Genomic DNA, 17566 nt, shown 5'->3' with positions numbered 1-17566 from the left:
AGAGGAGAAGCTAGCCATAAGCTAGATAATAAGTACAAAGGAAGTTATAAAGTAAAAAGTATAGACAAAAATAATAATTATACGTTAATACCTAATAGCATACGAAATAGAGATAGTACAAACAAAACAAAAGAAATAATAGTCCATAAGAATAGACTTAAACCCATTTAAAATATCTTTTGTTAATTTAAAACAAATAATCATTCCAATTAACCCAATTATTTAATAAAAACTTTTAAAAAGAAGCGGATTTTAGATGGGTCGACATATTTAGAATCCGGCAATAAAACAAATAAAATAAATAAAATAAGTAAAATTTAAAAATTTCTATATCTAAAAATTTTAAATTTTGAAAAAAAGGGACTTGTACAAAAAACAAAAAAAAATATATGTAAGATGCAAATAATAAAAGTATGAAGGTCAGCAAATCAGAAATTAAATCCAAAAACTCTTTCAGTACAATATTAAGTTACAGTAAAATATAAAAATCATCTAAATGCAAACAAAGAGTCTTATACAATTGTTCACAAAACAATTATATAATCCTCTTTTTCTAAGGCGGATGGTATAGCCCTATGCAATACATTTTTCGGCATTACACATCATGAACTCCTATGCAATACATTTTTAACAGCTCAATCGTATTACAATATTATACAAATTATTGACCTAACACAGCGGTTACCTAACATCAATAGAATGCCGAATATGAAACCCTTGTCTGTTCACAAATAATAAATTCTGCTTATTATCAATTTTAGTTTCTCACCAAAGTATTTACATACAACCAATCATGAGAATTAACCAGACAGAATACCGATTTGCTGACGAATGCATACATATTTACATATATGCATAGCATGCATACAAATATACATGCATGCAGACTATGCATACAAATCTACATGTATGCATAGTGTGAATACAAATCTACATGTATCCAGACTATGCATACAAATCTACAGGTAAGCATATCATGCTTACAAATCTACATGTATGCATACCGTGTATAAAAATTTACATGTATGATTAGTGTTAATACAAATGTACATATTTTTAGTATTAAGGTAATTATGAATGTGTAGGTTAAGAATGTATCTATAAAATAAAAAGAATTTGTTTAATAAATTAATTGATGTTCAGACATTCAAACCACAAACATTTCGTTTTATAAATTTAAATATTTCAATACCCATTTTACAAAGTTTTTTTCTAAAGTTATATTTTGCGTCAATAAACCAATGCAATTACCATTTTTCATCCCTTTTTTCGTATTTGGCACAGAATTATGGCATTTTTTCATTTTTCGTAATTGTCGAAATCAAAAAAGTGGGCGTGGTCATAGTCGGATTTCGGCCATTTTTTATGCCAATACAAAGTGTGTTCAGATAATTATGTGAACTGAGTTTAGTAAAGATATATCGATTTTTGCTCAAGTTACCGTGTTAACGGCCGAGCGGAAGGACAGGCGATCTAATGTGTATAAAAACTGGGCGTGGCTGCAACCGATTTCGCCCTTATTTACAGAAAACGGTTATCGTCATAGTGCCATATGTCGAACAAAACATTACTAAACCTTGTGAAATTTGGTAGAGGCTTAGATTCCAGGACGATAACTGTTTTCTGTGAAACAAGGCGAAATCGGTTGAAGCCACGCCCAATTTTTATACACATTCAACTGCCTGTCCTTCCGCTCGGCCGTTAACACGATAACTTGAGCAAAAATCGATATATCTTCACTAAACTCATTTCACGTACTTATCTGAAATCACTTTATATTGGTGTAAAAAATGGCCGAGATCCGACTATGACCACGCCCACTTTTTCGATATCGAAAATTACTAAAAATGAAAAAAAATGCCATAATAATATACCAAATACGAAAATAGGGATGAAACATAGTAATTGGATTGGTCTATTGACGCAAAATATAACTTTAGAAAAAAACTTTGTGAAATGGGTGTGACACATACTGTACAATTGTGGTGTGTCGCAAACTCGGCAACGGAGTGGAGGCACCACAATTGCGTTTGGGATAAATTTAAATGAAAAGAAAAAGAAAGGCGAGAGATATTTCTCGTTATAATAATTTCTTTATTATAGTGAAAGTTAAATTAGGACAATAATTTACATTTTATAAGAATGTGTGGCCGGGCTCGTCGGACGGTGGTAGCTGTGGTTCGCACAACGCTCGCTGGAAAAGTAGACGGTTGCCTTGTCGAGGACAACCGTTGAACCGTGGAAAAAGTCTCCGGTTTTAAGGGGAAGCTTCCCCACACAGTTTTACCGGCATGCATGTATATGTGTGCGAACAACATAACCCTATCCATATACACCTATACATGCATGTGGGCGAACTAGTCGTCGATAATATGGTGCTATTAGGGTGGCGCAAATTAATAAGAATTTAGGCGTCTGGCCTAAACATGACGGCCCCCTTGCGATACGCAACATCCCAGACTCCGCCCGAGCGTCCTCGACCACGATTTGTCTTAAAACTAGATTCTAAAATTAAACGTGCGCGCCGGATTCGCGACGGCATCATCCTTGCCTTCGCCGTGACCTAGAGCTAGGACGATAAGAAAAATTAATGGAAACCGTATGATATATTTCTTGCCATTCATATAAACTTCATTTATTTCGGAAAAAGTACCATTTACATGATATATTTTTAAATTTTTGAGCTGAAGGCCAATTTAAATAAAAACACAACTTTTTGTATTATAGTTGTATAATTTATTCTTGTCGATATTTCGGCTTTATTCTAAAGCCCTCTTCGGGCCTAGGGGTATAAAAAAACAAACCATTAGAACGTATTCTACATAATGTTTACGTATATACATATAATAAGCGACTTACTCATATAAATATGTTCGATCGACTAAATTTACAATGGCCAAACATCTGTGTTGAAGGTACAAAAAGCGAAAGCATGAAAAATAAACAAATGTACAGAATACCGCAAATGTAAACAAATTTTCATGAACAGTAAGTATAAACCAAAATTTTACAATAATAAAATACATGTAACAATAAGACATAACTTAGTATGTATATCAACCCCCTTTTGCTTAGTTGTTGTCTTGAAGTATGCTGGATGCTGAATATTCTTATTTAAGTGAGCGCGGTGTATGTTGCTGTTGTTTCAAAATCAACTTGCGATAAGCACTCGCACATTGGGCAGTGTCCATTTTAAAATTAATTCGCTTTTCACTAGGAGTGTTCAATATATGTAGCATTTCTAAGGTATAGCGTTTTTGGTAATGTTTTTCCTTCTCCAATATATTTACGTTCTCAAAATCAGGGTGATGTCCTGTATCATTGCAGTGAGCAGATAGGGCCGTCTTATTTCCTGAAAAACTGTTCCTTAATTTTATGTTTGACCTGTGACCGGAAATCCTTGTCATGAGCTTGAATTTGTTGTCCCCACATATACCTTCTCGCATACGCGGGACCCGTCGCCGTTGCATGGGATTCGATAAACTACGTCAGATTTCTCGAACCTGGGGATCTTATCCTTTATGTTATTAAAAACTTGCCTTAGTGTATTTTTGTACGTGAACGCTAGATTATAGCTATCCTTGTCGTATAGATTGGAGCTCCTTATCCTCTCCGATAATCCTGAAACATATTCCATTGTCAAATACTTTTTGTTGGCCGTGTCCGTTCTTTTTTCTTCATTATTTTTCGTGGTATGAAAATTGTGGATAGGTCTATTTGTTAACTCTTTGGGAAAGTCGTGCTGTTCCAGGGTTACTTTAATTATTTTAATATTTTTCTCGTGGAAAACCTCATCACTGATTGTGAGAACCCTTCTAATAAAATTTTTCGCCGTGCTTATTATTGTCCTTCTTTCATGCTTGGAGTTGTAGCTTATCAGCCTTCCAGAAGACGTTGGTTTCTGATACCAGTCAATAAGTAACTTATTATTCTTTCTGACTATTAACATATCGAGGTAGGGGAGTTGACCATCCTTTCCATCTCTACTGTAAATTGTATGTTCTTGTGGTACGTATTAAGCATGTGGAGCATATTTTGAATGTGTTCTTTTTTGACAACAGCAAAGATGTCGTCCACATATTTTGTTAGCAGCCTTGGTTTTTCTTTGGACTCTAGCTCAAATTTTGTCAGTATCTCTTCCATAACTAAAAAAAAAAATAAATGTAAGGCGCGATAACCTCCGAAGAGATCTAAGGCCGAGCTTCTCTTCCAATTTGCGGTGTGCTCCTCTTGATTTTCCCTACAAATTGGCCGGACGGGACCTACATGTTTTATGCCGACTCCGAACGGCATCTGCAAAGCAGATGAGTTTTCACTGAGAGCTTTTCATGGCAGAAATACACCCGGAGTGCTTGCCAAACACTGCCGAGGGGCGACCCCGCTTAGAAAAATTTTCTTCTAATTGAAAAATCTTATTTCTAAAATTTTGATGTTGCTTTGCCCGGGAGTTGAACCCAGGGCATACGGTGTGATAGGCAGAGCACGCTACCATCACACCACGGTGGCCGCATACTTCCATAACTATATCCGCTATAACTGGCGAGGCTGGTGACCCCATAGGCATTCCTAACCGTTGCTCATATACTTTGTCATTACTTATATCACACACACGTATATAATTATTTTTCATAAAATCTGGTATTCAGTGGCGAAGAGCTGAAAATAACACTTTCTTGCATATACATATATATATTTGGTTATAATAAATTTAAAAAAATCATAAAGGGGTGATTCCAAAATTTTTCTTTTGCGTAAAATTTTTTTTTTTGAGTGGTGGTGTTAGGTTATTGAAACCCTTCCCTTTGCTTCTGAGCATCAAACTTAAATTTTCTAATTAGGCTCTGCATAGTAGCTATTCTCTGTTAAATATCAAACGATATGGAGAAATTCATTAAAGTAGCTGATGAGGTGGCACAGTTTGAGGCTGAGTTCAACAACAGACCTCAAGCTGAACACACAAAATATACTCTAGCCATTCACCAAGAAGAGTTAAAAAATAATTGGAGAAAGGCAAAGCTAGCTTATGAGGATCTCTTATACTCTGAACCGGCAGAGAAAAAGGTGTTAGCGCAGGCCAAACCTAAATACCAGGCAACGTATTCCGTATATGTACGCGGCAGTTCAACCATGGCTGAACTAATAGCAAAACTAAATAAACGCGATAAAGAGGGAGAAGATACACCTGACCCAGAACACAGCATGCGACTACCTCCGTGCGATACGGATGTATTCAAAGGTGACTACCTCTCTTGGCCAACGTTCCGTGACATGTTCACGGCAATATACATACGAAATAAGCGCCTCACCCCAGTTGAGAAGTTATTTCACCTCAACCAAAAAACGCAGGGTGAGGCAAGGGATATAGTTAAAAAATGCCCCCTTACAAACGATGGGTTTGACGACACAGCGTGGAAGAATTTAGGGGAAAGATATGAGAATAAACGAATTCTCGTCAATACCCAATTAAAAATATTATTCAATCTGAAAGTGAGTGTGGCACCGCGATTAAAACACTTCAGCGGGAAATAAATAACTGCATCTCAGCTCTAAAAGCTCATCAAATTGACATGGCAATTGGGATGCGATATTCACATATCTATGCTCCACCAAACTATCCGAGAGTACGCTAGCTTTATGGGAACAGACCATAGAGAATAAAACTGAAATATCGAAATGGGAAGATATGGATAAATTTTTATCGAATAGGTTCCAGACCTTGGAAACAGTCTCGGGATTAACAGGTAGCAAAAATACCAAAGCTCCCAAACAACCACCACCCAAACATAATAGTGATTCGTCTCAAAAGAAAGTAGGCGCCTACCAAGCAAATGTAGCTAGAAACACTTGCAGATGCTGTAAGAAAAATAACCACAAGCTGGCACAATGCCAAAGACAGTAGGGGGTGTCTGAATTGCCTCTCAGCGAAACACACAGTATCCAAATGTACGTGCTCCTTTAATTGTAGCATTTGCCATCTCAGGCATCATACACTCCTGCATATTAAACAAAATGCGGGCACGAGTGCAAGACCAACCACAACCCAACAAGCACAGTTAGATCAAAGACCATCTACTTCGGCACAGGCTCAGGCCCAACGTCAGTTTGCCACGGCAAATAATCAACCAACCAACTTCAATTCCTGTTTCGCGAATACAAGCAAGGGGGTTCTATTAGGTACTGCGCAAGTCAATATCTTTTATAACAACGAAAACTTTTCGGCCCGCGCCCTAATAGACTCCGGATCAGAGTGCTCGTTCATTTCGGAACGACTTAAGAGAAGGATTGCCCTGTCGGAAGCTAAATGCACAAGTGTCAGGGATAAACAACACGGTGTCAGCCCAAGTGAAAGAGGCATGCTTCATTCAGTTGCGGTCATCAATAAACCCGAGTGTACGCATACACACTACAGCATTGGTTTTAGCCCAGCTCACCGGCAATCTGCCAACCTGTCAAATTGACCCCATGACACACCTATTCTTCCCGGACTTGGTGCTAGCAGATCGGAGGTTCTTCGTAAATGAACAAGTAGATCTTATTTTGGGTGGGGAAATTTACGCGCAGATAATGCTAGGCGGTATACGAAAAAATGTTTTAGGCACCCTCCTTGCGCAGGAAACAGTATTTGGCTGGATATTAACTGGCCAAACGGAAACGGCCAGCCCAGCCGGCAGGTGTGTGTCGTTCTTTAATGAGGTATCGCTGGACAAACAAATAGCGTCATTTTGGGAGCTGGAGGACATTCCCAAAAACCATATTTATACCAAAGACGAAAATTACTGCGAGGAGCTGTATCAAAAAACCGCCAAAAGAAATGAGGATGGCAAATATATCGTGTCTTTGCCTTTTAAGCAGGATTTTAAAAAGGGTATCTCATTAGGACCGTCGCTAAAGAGCGCGTGCTCACAATTTTTCAGAAATGAAACCCGGTTAGCGAAAAATCCCGAATTGCAGACAGAATATAACCGAGTCGTATCAGAATATGAAACGTTAGCTCATATGGCACGAGTAGAAGAGCATGTTCCGGCAGATACATGCGATACCTATTTTTTACCCCATCACGCAGTCATTAAGGAAGAAAGCACCACCACTAAAGTGAGAGTTGTTTTTAACGCCTCCTGTCCCACTGCTAATGGAATCAGTTTAAATGATGTCCTTCATTCAGGCCCAGTCCTTCAGAGTGATCTAACAATTCTCATACTCCGTTGGAGATTGTTCCGATACGTATTCAACAGTGACATCGAAAAGATGTACCGGCAGATATTGCTAGAGCCCAGGGACACCAGGTATCAACGCATCGTCTTCAGGTCATCCACCAGCGAACCCATCAGCATATACGAATTGAAGACGGTGACCTTCGGAGTAAACTGCGCGCCCTACCTGGCCATAAGGACCCTTCTTCAACTAGCAGAGGACGTCGAGGAAACCTATCCCATCGCATCGGACATCCTACGACAGTTTATGTATGTCGACGACGTTTTAGCGGGCGGACACACCATTGCCACCGCCACGAAGGCAAGGGACGAAATCCAAGCGGCATGACAATCAGCCAGCTTCTCCCTCAGGAAGTGGACTTCCAATTGCGACCAACTACTGGAAGGTATTCCAAGATCGCATTTATTAAACGAAAATTTTTTAAATTTTGAAGTTAAAGCGTTAGGGATCAGATGGAATGCCCACTCTGACTATTTCTATTTTTCTGCAAAACCCATCGATAACCAAGTCGTGTTCACAAAGAGAACAATATTATCTGCTATAGCAAAATTATTTGATCCGCTAGGTTGGCTAGGGCCATTTATTATTACCTCGAAAATCATTATGCAAGGTATTTGGCTGGAAGGCACGGGCTGGGACGAAGCCGTGTCTCCCGCGATATTAGATAGATGGCATGATTTTTTAGAAAGCTACAGACATATTGAAAGCATTCGTATACCACGTTGGGTACAGTTTTCCCCGGTAGCGAGCAGCGAACTACATGGCTTCTGCGATGCTTCCGAGAAAGCATATGCAGCCGCAATATACCTGAGGGTACAAGTTGATAATCATGTGTTCGTAAATCTGCTCTACGCAAAAACCCGGGTAGCCCCGGTGAAGACTATATCTCTGCCCCGCCTTGAACTATGTGGTGCGCTCCTGCTAGCAGAAATAGTACAGTCAGTCGCGAAAAATCTTAATTTTAACAACCCTACAACCTATCTATGGACGGATTCGACAATCGTCCTTGCATGGATTCGTAAGCCCCCATGCTCGTGGTCCACTTTCGTTGCCCATAGGGTGACGAAAATAATCGACAAATTAGGGAAAGCAAACTGGCTTCATGTCGACTCGGCATCAAACCCGGCAGATCTCGCAAGTAGAGGTATACCCGCTGAAGATCTTATAAACAAAGCCCTGTGGTGGGAAAGGGTTTGAAAGTACTATCCTACGTCTGGAGATTCTTTCAAAGCACTAACCCAAAAACAAGAGCCTCATTTCAGTCGAAGTCTTGCTCAATTTCGTCAAGCGAAATAAAAGCAACGGCCCAACGTCTGACCATTATTTATCAAAAGAGGCATTATGGGGAGGAGTATTCATCTTTAAAGTCTAAAAAACTTATAGGAGCAAAGAGCGAGGTACTACCACTGAACCCATTCTTAGATGAAAGGGGGGTTATGAGGGCAGGCGGCCGCCTCAAAGCTTCCGAAGATATCCCGTACAACGAGCGACATCCAGTCATTTTTCCGTATAATTGCCAGTTGTCGCGTCTTATTGTTAAGTTTACCCATAGGATCTCACTCCATGGGGAAAACCAACTTATGCTACGCCTCATCCGTACTCAGTATTGGATACCACGGGTCAAGAACATGATAAAATCGACAATCCACAATTGCAAGGAATGCACGATTTACCGAAAACGTGTTCAAACCCAGCTAATGGGAATTTTACCCAAGGAGAGAACTACGTACTCACGGGCATTCACAAACACAGGAGTTGATTTTGCGGGACCCTTCGATATGAAGAACTTTCGAGGGCGAGGTTGTCGAGTGTCGAAGGGGTATGTGTGCTTGTTCGTTTGCTTTGTAACGAAAGCGATTCACCTGGAACCCACCTCCGACCTCAGCACCCAATCATTTTTAGCAGCATTTGCGAGGTTCGTATCGCGGAGAGGCTGCCCTAGTAAAATGTTTTCCGACAATGGCACGAATTTTGTCGGGGCTTCTAGAGCACTTAAAGCGGAAATGAAGGAATTCCTACAAAATGCCCGCGATAACACCCTATCCAAGTACTCCCATCAATCCTTATCATGGCACTTCATTCCCGCATCAGCTCCTCACATGGGGGGACTGTGGGAGGCGGGAGTGAAAAGTTTTAAAAGCCACTTCACAAAAATCGCGTCAAGTAGCAAATTCACCTTTGGGGAGTTTGCGACTTTGCTATGCAGGATCGAAGCCTGCCTCAACTCCCGACCATTGAGCCCTGCGTCAAACAATGCATCAGACCTGGAGCCACTAACCCCAGGTCACTTTCTGGTAGGAGGACACCTCTTATCTCCACCAGAACCTGACGCCAGCGAAAACTCTGCTTCAATCATAAATCGATGGCAAAAGTTAAAATCCCTACACCACTCCTTCTGCAAGAGGTGGAAATCGGAATACCTCTCTGAACTGCAGAAAAGAAACAAATGGAGATTTCCCAAAACGAACCTAAAAATCGGGGACTTGGTCGTAATAAAGGAGGATAATTTGTCTCCAAATGAATGGAGACTCGGACGGGTGGTCAAATTACACCCAGGACCTGACGATCGCGTCAGAGTGGTCGATATCATGACGATGAAAGGCCAGATAACCCGACCCTTAGTAAAACTCATAATCTTGCCCTACAATCGCGATGAGGCAGAAGAATCTGCGGCATCCAATTAAAAATCCTTTCTATTGTCTTCCACTTCACGAAAGACCAAACTAATGAGTCTACGTCGTGAGCCGCCCAACTTATAAATCTAGTGGAATTTCAACCAGTGAACTGACAACCTTATCGAAAACAGACGGAGTAAAAGCACTTTTCGATAGCATCAAGTTGCCTTGAATGCATGTTCAAATATTAAAAAAAGGGGGAGAAACACAACTGTCGGCCTTTACGCGCTCCTTCACCTTTCAATGGTGATTTAATACCTGTATTTAAAAAACTATCCATACCAGTGAAATTCTCATATTCATTAAAAACGAAAGGGGCATTCAATAAGACACTTTTGAAAAAGCGTCGATTTAGCAATAATAGCATCAAAAGTAAAGCGGCTAGCTTGAATTTAATGTTGGGAAAGTCAAATTCAAATTCCGTAAATAATAAAAGTAGTCTGTTCAATACAAAATCTTCTACAAACACAATAATAAAAACAACCACCGTTGACAATTCAACATGTTAAGTCGAACTTTCAACCTAATATGTGGCGTTTCAGCAAAGCAATTTTCTCAAGTAATCAGCGTCACTACTATCAGCAATCACAAAAGTCTCAACAGTTTATGCCACAGCATGAACAAAAATTAAATATCGATTTGAATAAATTAAAATTTACAAGCGATGAGGTAACACAAAGCACAACAAAACCTCCTCGCGGAGTTAAATATGGAAAAGATGAGTCGGGCTGTGGATTCCTCCTTAACGTCATCAAGTCACTTGGCTTTAGTGAGACTACGGAGGAGCGACAACAAGAAAAACTCAAAATTGAAAAAGAATACAAGCGTTCCGATCAACGTTTAAATGATTTAGTATCACGCCATGACCAACAACTGACTCAGGTTTTGCCATTATTCAGTCAAGTATCGAACGAGATAACAGCAAGCCGGGAACGTATACACGGTGTAAAGGAAAATCTGGGTGCGTGCAAACGTTTGTTGCAGTGTAGACATGAAGAGCTTGTAACGCAGCTATACAAAAAATTCCGCTGCAGAAGCATTCTCCACTTTTCAGCGCAGCAAGTCGAACCGTTTAAATTCGAGTTTTACGCGGAGTATTGATGCTCGCCGTCCCACAGATCGAACAGAAGCTAATGCACATGTACGTAAAGCGCTTATGGAAATGACTCAAGGATTCGATATAGAAAAGTCCGAAGTGATTGAAAATGCAGACTTAATTGATCCAGATTTGAGTATGACCTATTTTATTTCCATTATAGTCGAGTTTTGGGATGTTGAGTAAAGTACCGGATTCGCTTGAGGTATTACGTGTACAAATTCAAACACCGTTGCTGGAAGTGGTGCGCCAAACCACGTATCATTTAATTTCGCTCAATTTAAATACAAATGGACGCGATAATCCCTTACTCACACTGCTTGAAGTCATCGTTAAACAATTTAAAGCTATAGCGACGACACATTCGTTGTTGTTGGAAAACTATTTGTCCGTAGGACAAAGGTCTGCTGTGGTCGGACCACAGCTATACGATTTAACTGATTTTTAGGCAAGATCACAGTCTGTGCTACGATTGCTGTTAACCGATTATTTGGACATACAAAATGCTTCCGGTGATAACGCTACACAGTCGGCATTCGCTGAACCAACTAATAATATTAATTCTTATTTCCTCCGACGCAAAGTTCCAAGCACCAAAAAGTCGCTCTTCAAATTTGATAAATCATCACATTCCACTGCAACAGAGTGCTGGCCAAACTATTGGGGATGGTACCGTAAAAGAGCATCGACGTAAAGCCTCTGATGTCTCCACAGATGACAATCTGACAGCCACAGCACTGGGAAGTGGCGGCAGTGGCAGTGGCAGTGGCAGTGGCAATTTCGCGCATACGAAACAGCACCGGGAAAAGTGCTTATTGTAAGGCCGATCAAAGTGTGATTACGAAGGTATATTTGCCACTTCTGACCTATATGCGAGAAGTTGAAGGATTCATAAGTGCAAACCTGGACAACCATGCCGTTCACATGACTTCATTGGTAATTACATTAAGGATACGTTCCTTTCCAAAGGGCACTATCGTAATTTGCAATTAACCATCGAATCTCTATCGAAAAATTAGGATGCTTGGCGCATGATTATTACGCCAGAAGAAGTGAAAGTAATGGGCTTTTCTCGTCCACTACTGCAGTCCACTGCCATGGTAGAACGGCGTTTGCAAGAGACCAAAACGCTCATACAGGAATTGCCATGCTATTCTGATGAATTATTGAAAATGGTACGCGCGCTATTGAAGACATATCGCGAGATATCACAAACGGCTTATAGAGGTGTTGTGCAGCCTAACTCTGAGGATAAGCGTATTTACAGTGTAGCTTGGCTGAAGGATGAAGATATTAGTCGGTTTTTAAAAACCACTTCCCAATTGGACCGATTTAAAGTCGTCTAGCCACCGCGTAAAACACAACAAGAAGCTGCAACGTAACAATTTCGACGCCTCCGAGGAGGAAAGTCCCCTACAAGTGGAACAACGTAATATACGTGAAGCTGAAATGCTTACTAGTAACTTGGGTTAAGGTGGTATTACACGCAAGAAATTTTAGCTGATATAAGTGTACTAAAAGAACTTGCCGTACTTCAAGAGAGTATGGAATGGTTTTCTGGGCGCGTATCGGAATTCGCGAACGAACGACGCAAGCCTTTAGTTAATGGCCTTAACATCTTAACGGTCGAATGCACGGCTACACATCCGACAGCAATAAAGGATGGCACAATTAAAGGATTAACTAATTTAGAGCTGGAGATCGATGAATTAGCCAATACATGTTTGTTGGTGTTACATTTGGACGTACGCGTACAATGTTTCCATTATTTGCGAACTAAGCCCGCCAACAAATCCCACCGTTTTATGGGAACCAAGGACGATGATATTCTTGAGCCCGACCGACAGGTGCAAATGGTAACTAAGTGTTTATCAGAAATGGATGAAGCCTTCAGTGCGGCACTACATCCACGCAAAACGAGGTACATTTTTGAAGGATTAGCACACTTGGCCGCACGTATACTTATTCAAGCCTCTAACTATTTGGAGCACATCGATCAGGCGACAGTGCAACGTATGTGTCGCAATGCGCTAGCATTATAACAAACACTCAGCAATAGTACAGCATCGTATGGAGTGGCATTGGATTAGGCGGAAAACCTTTAAGAGTTGCTATGCAAGGAACCAGATGATATTCTAACTAACATCGTTGAGAAAGGAGCTCAGTTTACCGAAATGCAATATCTAAATGGACTGCAATGACCGTGTAAGGCGCGCGGCATAGTAGAAGCAAATGTTTTAGCTTCATATCAGCAAAACTTATCAGACATTTTGGGTACTAAACCATCTACTGGCATCGTTGTTTAAATTTTTCTGTTGTTTTGGTGTTAAGTTAGCCAAACCATAGAGATAGAAATTATTTGCTCAAATAATTAAGGCTTCGTTTTGCTTAACGAAATGTACAGAGAAATCAGTGTGCTTTCCTTTGTGTTTTTTAAATTAAGGCGTAATTGCCCATTGCAAAAGCAGGCTTATGATAAGTAACACGTCATATATACAAATAATGTATGAAAATATTAAGATATGCGCAGGCATAACCTTTAGTGATTCACCTTAAAGGACTGTTCGGTTAATTATTAGCTATTACTATATACATATATACAAAATACTAATAATATTACAAAGTGGAAATTGAATGCACATACAACATACCCGATGCACTTCGTAGTTCCTCTATTTTTTGGACTACCACCGAAAAGGGTGGAAACTTCATCATGAAAACGATTTAGCAAAGTACTGGAAAATTGTTCCTTTTGATTTCCAATTTCATCGGCAATCCCGTCAATAAATTCTAAAAGTGGCTGTGAAAGCGCTATTTCTAAACATGAAAGCATTTCTTATGCGCTTGTACAATGCGCTTACATGGTTCGCATTGTTGATGCATACGATTCTAGACATCTTCCACGGTCACACTTACGCGTCCCACTGTAAACACTTTGCCAACATATTTTGTATTGCCTGTATTGGCTTTTGCAAGGAAGACCATGGCAAAGCCACCTTCAGCCAAGACATCTTCCACGGTCACACTTACGCGTCCCACTGTAAACACTTTGCCAACAAAGCTATTGGTTTCTTTCGAAGTGGAGTGATTGTGGGAAATATCCAATTTTTCATTTTGATCGAACTTTGAAAAAATTTTCTTCATATTGACGACAAATTGACCACACAAATATGGTCGTAATGCGTCGGCGACCACAAAAATGAAACGTTAGCTGATGCTGCACACACAGAAGCTAGTATAATTATATGCTGTTACTGTGTTTTTTGAGAGCTCGCTATTACAATATGCGATATGAATTGCGCATCCACCTGAAGTGGGCACAACAACGAGTCACACGTTGCGGGGACGGCTGAAATGGCGCATTAACGGGCGTTGATGATGACGAAACGCCCTATAGAATATGCTTCCTCCGGCAACAGCTGAAATTAAGAACTCGCACAAGTGTATTTTCCAAGTAATCGTTATTTTATTGCCACTTCAAACTCATACCCACAAACAATTCTTTTTTTATATTTATTAAACCAGCTGCATTTACTTTCACCGTTTTCAAAGGCAGAAATGAAAGCTTTTAATTTACTGCACTTTGTGTTCTAATTTATACACTTTTTTTGTAGAGCCAAGTTTTATTTTTAACCTTTCAAATATTTATTAATCAACGAAGTTAGCACAGCACTTTACTGGTCGTTTTAATATTAGTTTTAGCTATGATAAAATTTTTGCTGGAAGTTTTCACAATGAAGTATTAATCGAAATTTTTTTCCTGCCAGCAATAGGAAAAGTAGGGAGTTGTCCTGAAAATAGAAGAAATTAAAAAAATAATAGTAAAAAGAAATCACAATCGATTTACTATACTTATCTCTGCTATGCCACCGTACCGCCTCGTGGAATTTTTCATTATGACATTTCTCATTCAGGAAATGCCTTTAATAACTAATCAACAGTGATGCCTACACCCATGACCGCAATTAATGAGCACTTGACTCACCCTGCACCATTTTAGGCCAAAAAGCCAAATGCACCAAATATTCTGGTAGATCGTTAATAGCAAATAAGACGTTGCTATTCAATGAAATACCAATTCAGAACGTAGACCAACTCGTTTACGAATGAATGTATGAGGTGAAAAATTAGTACAAGGGAGGGGTAATAACCGATCTAACCACCAGTGTAATAATGTCCACACATTAATCCAGCAAAGTTTTGCACCTTGTTGGTGCCTGGCAAAAACGCTCTCGTCATTTGACTAGTCATTTTACGGTCATGGGTTGTATTCATAGTCACATTTGCATGGACATTGTAAAGTTTTGTGAACAAATTTTTTGTTGGTGGGAGCCCAGGGTGGTTTATAGTAAACATCACCACCATGTATAGCAAGGCTCTGCACTTTAAAATACTACTAAATTTTGTATACCTAAATTTGTATACCTAATGTTGTATACCTGGATTTGTATACCTAAGTTCGAAATTTGTACACCGGGTTCTGAAATTTGTATACCTAATTTTGTATACCTGTTTCTAAATTTTGTGTACCTCATTTTGTATACCGAAATTTGTATACCGGGTTCTGAAAAATTTTATAAGTCACAATTTTGAGGTAATCTCGTCACTCAGCCACAACCAGATATTTTTTTGTGAAAAATAATCGACACGTATATAATATGGCTTAATGAGTTTAATTGCAGGTCTCATGACCCGCTACGGCCAATTGCGCAAGGCATATGAAAAAAAGGCCAGCTATTTCAAGGTCCCATGCTATTTGTGTTCGGCTAGGCATCCGATCCGTTTATGCCCAGTCTACCGTTCAAAGACGCCTGAGGAACGGATGCGCGAAGCTCTTCTGGGCAATTATTGTGGCAATTGCCTCTCCATGGCGCATCGCACGGCTGGTTGCACAAGCAACGGGAGATGTCGGCGATGTGGCGAGAAACACCACACCACCCTTCACGTGGACGAGCAAGCCAAAGCCTCACGTGAGCCGTATAAGCCGTGGAGCGTGCAGGTAGAGGAGGAAGAACGCGAGAACCTCGAAGGGGCGTTATCACTATACGCCTCCGATATTGAGGCGGAGGAGATGGAACGAGAAACCACGGAGAGGGACATCTATTCTCAACCGGCCAGCATGGTCCAAGAGAGATCGGAACCACTGCCTTCCCGACTCTCCGATAGATCAGAACCACTGCCCTTCAGACTATCAGGGGGATCGGAACCACGGCTCTTCCGACCCCTGCTACAACATGAGCGCCAACAGTCGAAAAGAACCCCTCACCGTCGTCGCCGACAACGACAACGCCCCCAGCTGACCAGCAACAACACAAACCGCCGTCACGAAGCCATCACGACTAGCCTGCCTCGCTCTACGTCGACCGCCGCCGATTCTCGAGGGGTCATTGCCACTCGCCAGCTAAGGACGCCGCTAACGTTCCGCAGTGGACGTACAGGGCTGGACCCCATCGCTGGACCGGTACTGCGGCCCATGATCTCACTTTCGCCGACCGCTATCGTCAAAATAGAAGCTGGAGGACGACTACGAGCATTGATCGATGTTTGTTCGCCGTCAACCGTCATATCGGCCGACTTGGTCCGGGATCTGCGGCTGGACGAAACTCGAGTGGGTAGCCAGACAGGCTGTGTGGTGTGTCTGCGGGGGAAGCACGGCGATAACAAACGCATTGCGACCCATGCCGTCGTCACACCACATTTCCACCGAGTGGCGCCTAGTCACAGCCTGGATCGAGCCATCGCGGCTATGTATACACACATCTGTCTCGCCGATCCAAAATTCTACGTCGCGTCGCCAGTTCGCCTAGTTCTCGGGGCAGACGTATATGCCGACATTATTCTAAATCAAGTTCTGCCAGCGTCATTCGGCCCGCTCTTGGCGCAAAGCACGATATTCGGCTTCGTGCTTTCTGGAGTATCTAGAGCCTAAATGGTCGCAGATAAATATCAAAAAAATGAAATTTGAATTTGAATTTACATTATGAATTTTGTAATAAAGAACATTTTGTACTGTTGAACTCATGCGTACAGTCTGTCCATCCACAAATTTCTCATCTTTCTCCCTCTAGATATTGTACAAACCATAAAACGCTACCAACAAATCACACGACATGTAACAAGATTGGCAGAATCAACAAAATTCTTGGAGAGGTGCAAGAGAAGCAGTTTAACTCCCAACTTCATCTAGAACGCAACAAAAAACATCGATACCACTTGAAACAACAACATATGCAGCAAGAAAATACCATGTAAGTTTGCCAAGATCATATCCACATATATCGACAAAGTTCAAATAAAACTTTTAAACATTATCATACGTATTAAGCATGAGAAAAGTAGAGCAAAGAGAAGAGAGATAACTGGCTTAAAGGCCTTAATCGAGCATACTCTCGACTCTCAGCATTCAGCTACATTTTCTCAAAGTGAGGAACTTCTGTTGCATAATCTCACGGACCGTGTTAAAAAAACACAAACAAAAAAGTATGAAATCCTCAGACAAAAAGAACAAGATAAATTGAATATTAGGGTGGTACCAAAATGGTTTTTTAATAATACATCTTTAGACATCCCAAAAGATATTCAA

General features: G+C 40.6%; 1 pseudogene; it reads left to right on the top strand.

The window, feature by feature from the left end:
- Window positions 1–10415: 10415 nt before the first annotated feature.
- Window positions 10416–13289, top strand: LOC137235791 (exocyst complex component 4-like; annotated as a pseudogene).
- The last annotated feature ends 4277 nt before the right edge of the window (window positions 13290–17566 follow it).

Source organism: Eurosta solidaginis, unplaced genomic scaffold, assembly GCF_040869045.1.
Source record: "Eurosta solidaginis isolate ZX-2024a unplaced genomic scaffold, ASM4086904v1 ctg00001068.1, whole genome shotgun sequence".
In the NCBI taxonomy this organism is placed as follows: Eukaryota; Metazoa; Arthropoda; class Insecta; order Diptera; family Tephritidae; genus Eurosta; species Eurosta solidaginis.
Note: the sequence above shows the minus strand (reverse complement) of the source record. Positions and strands in the feature narration are given on the sequence as shown.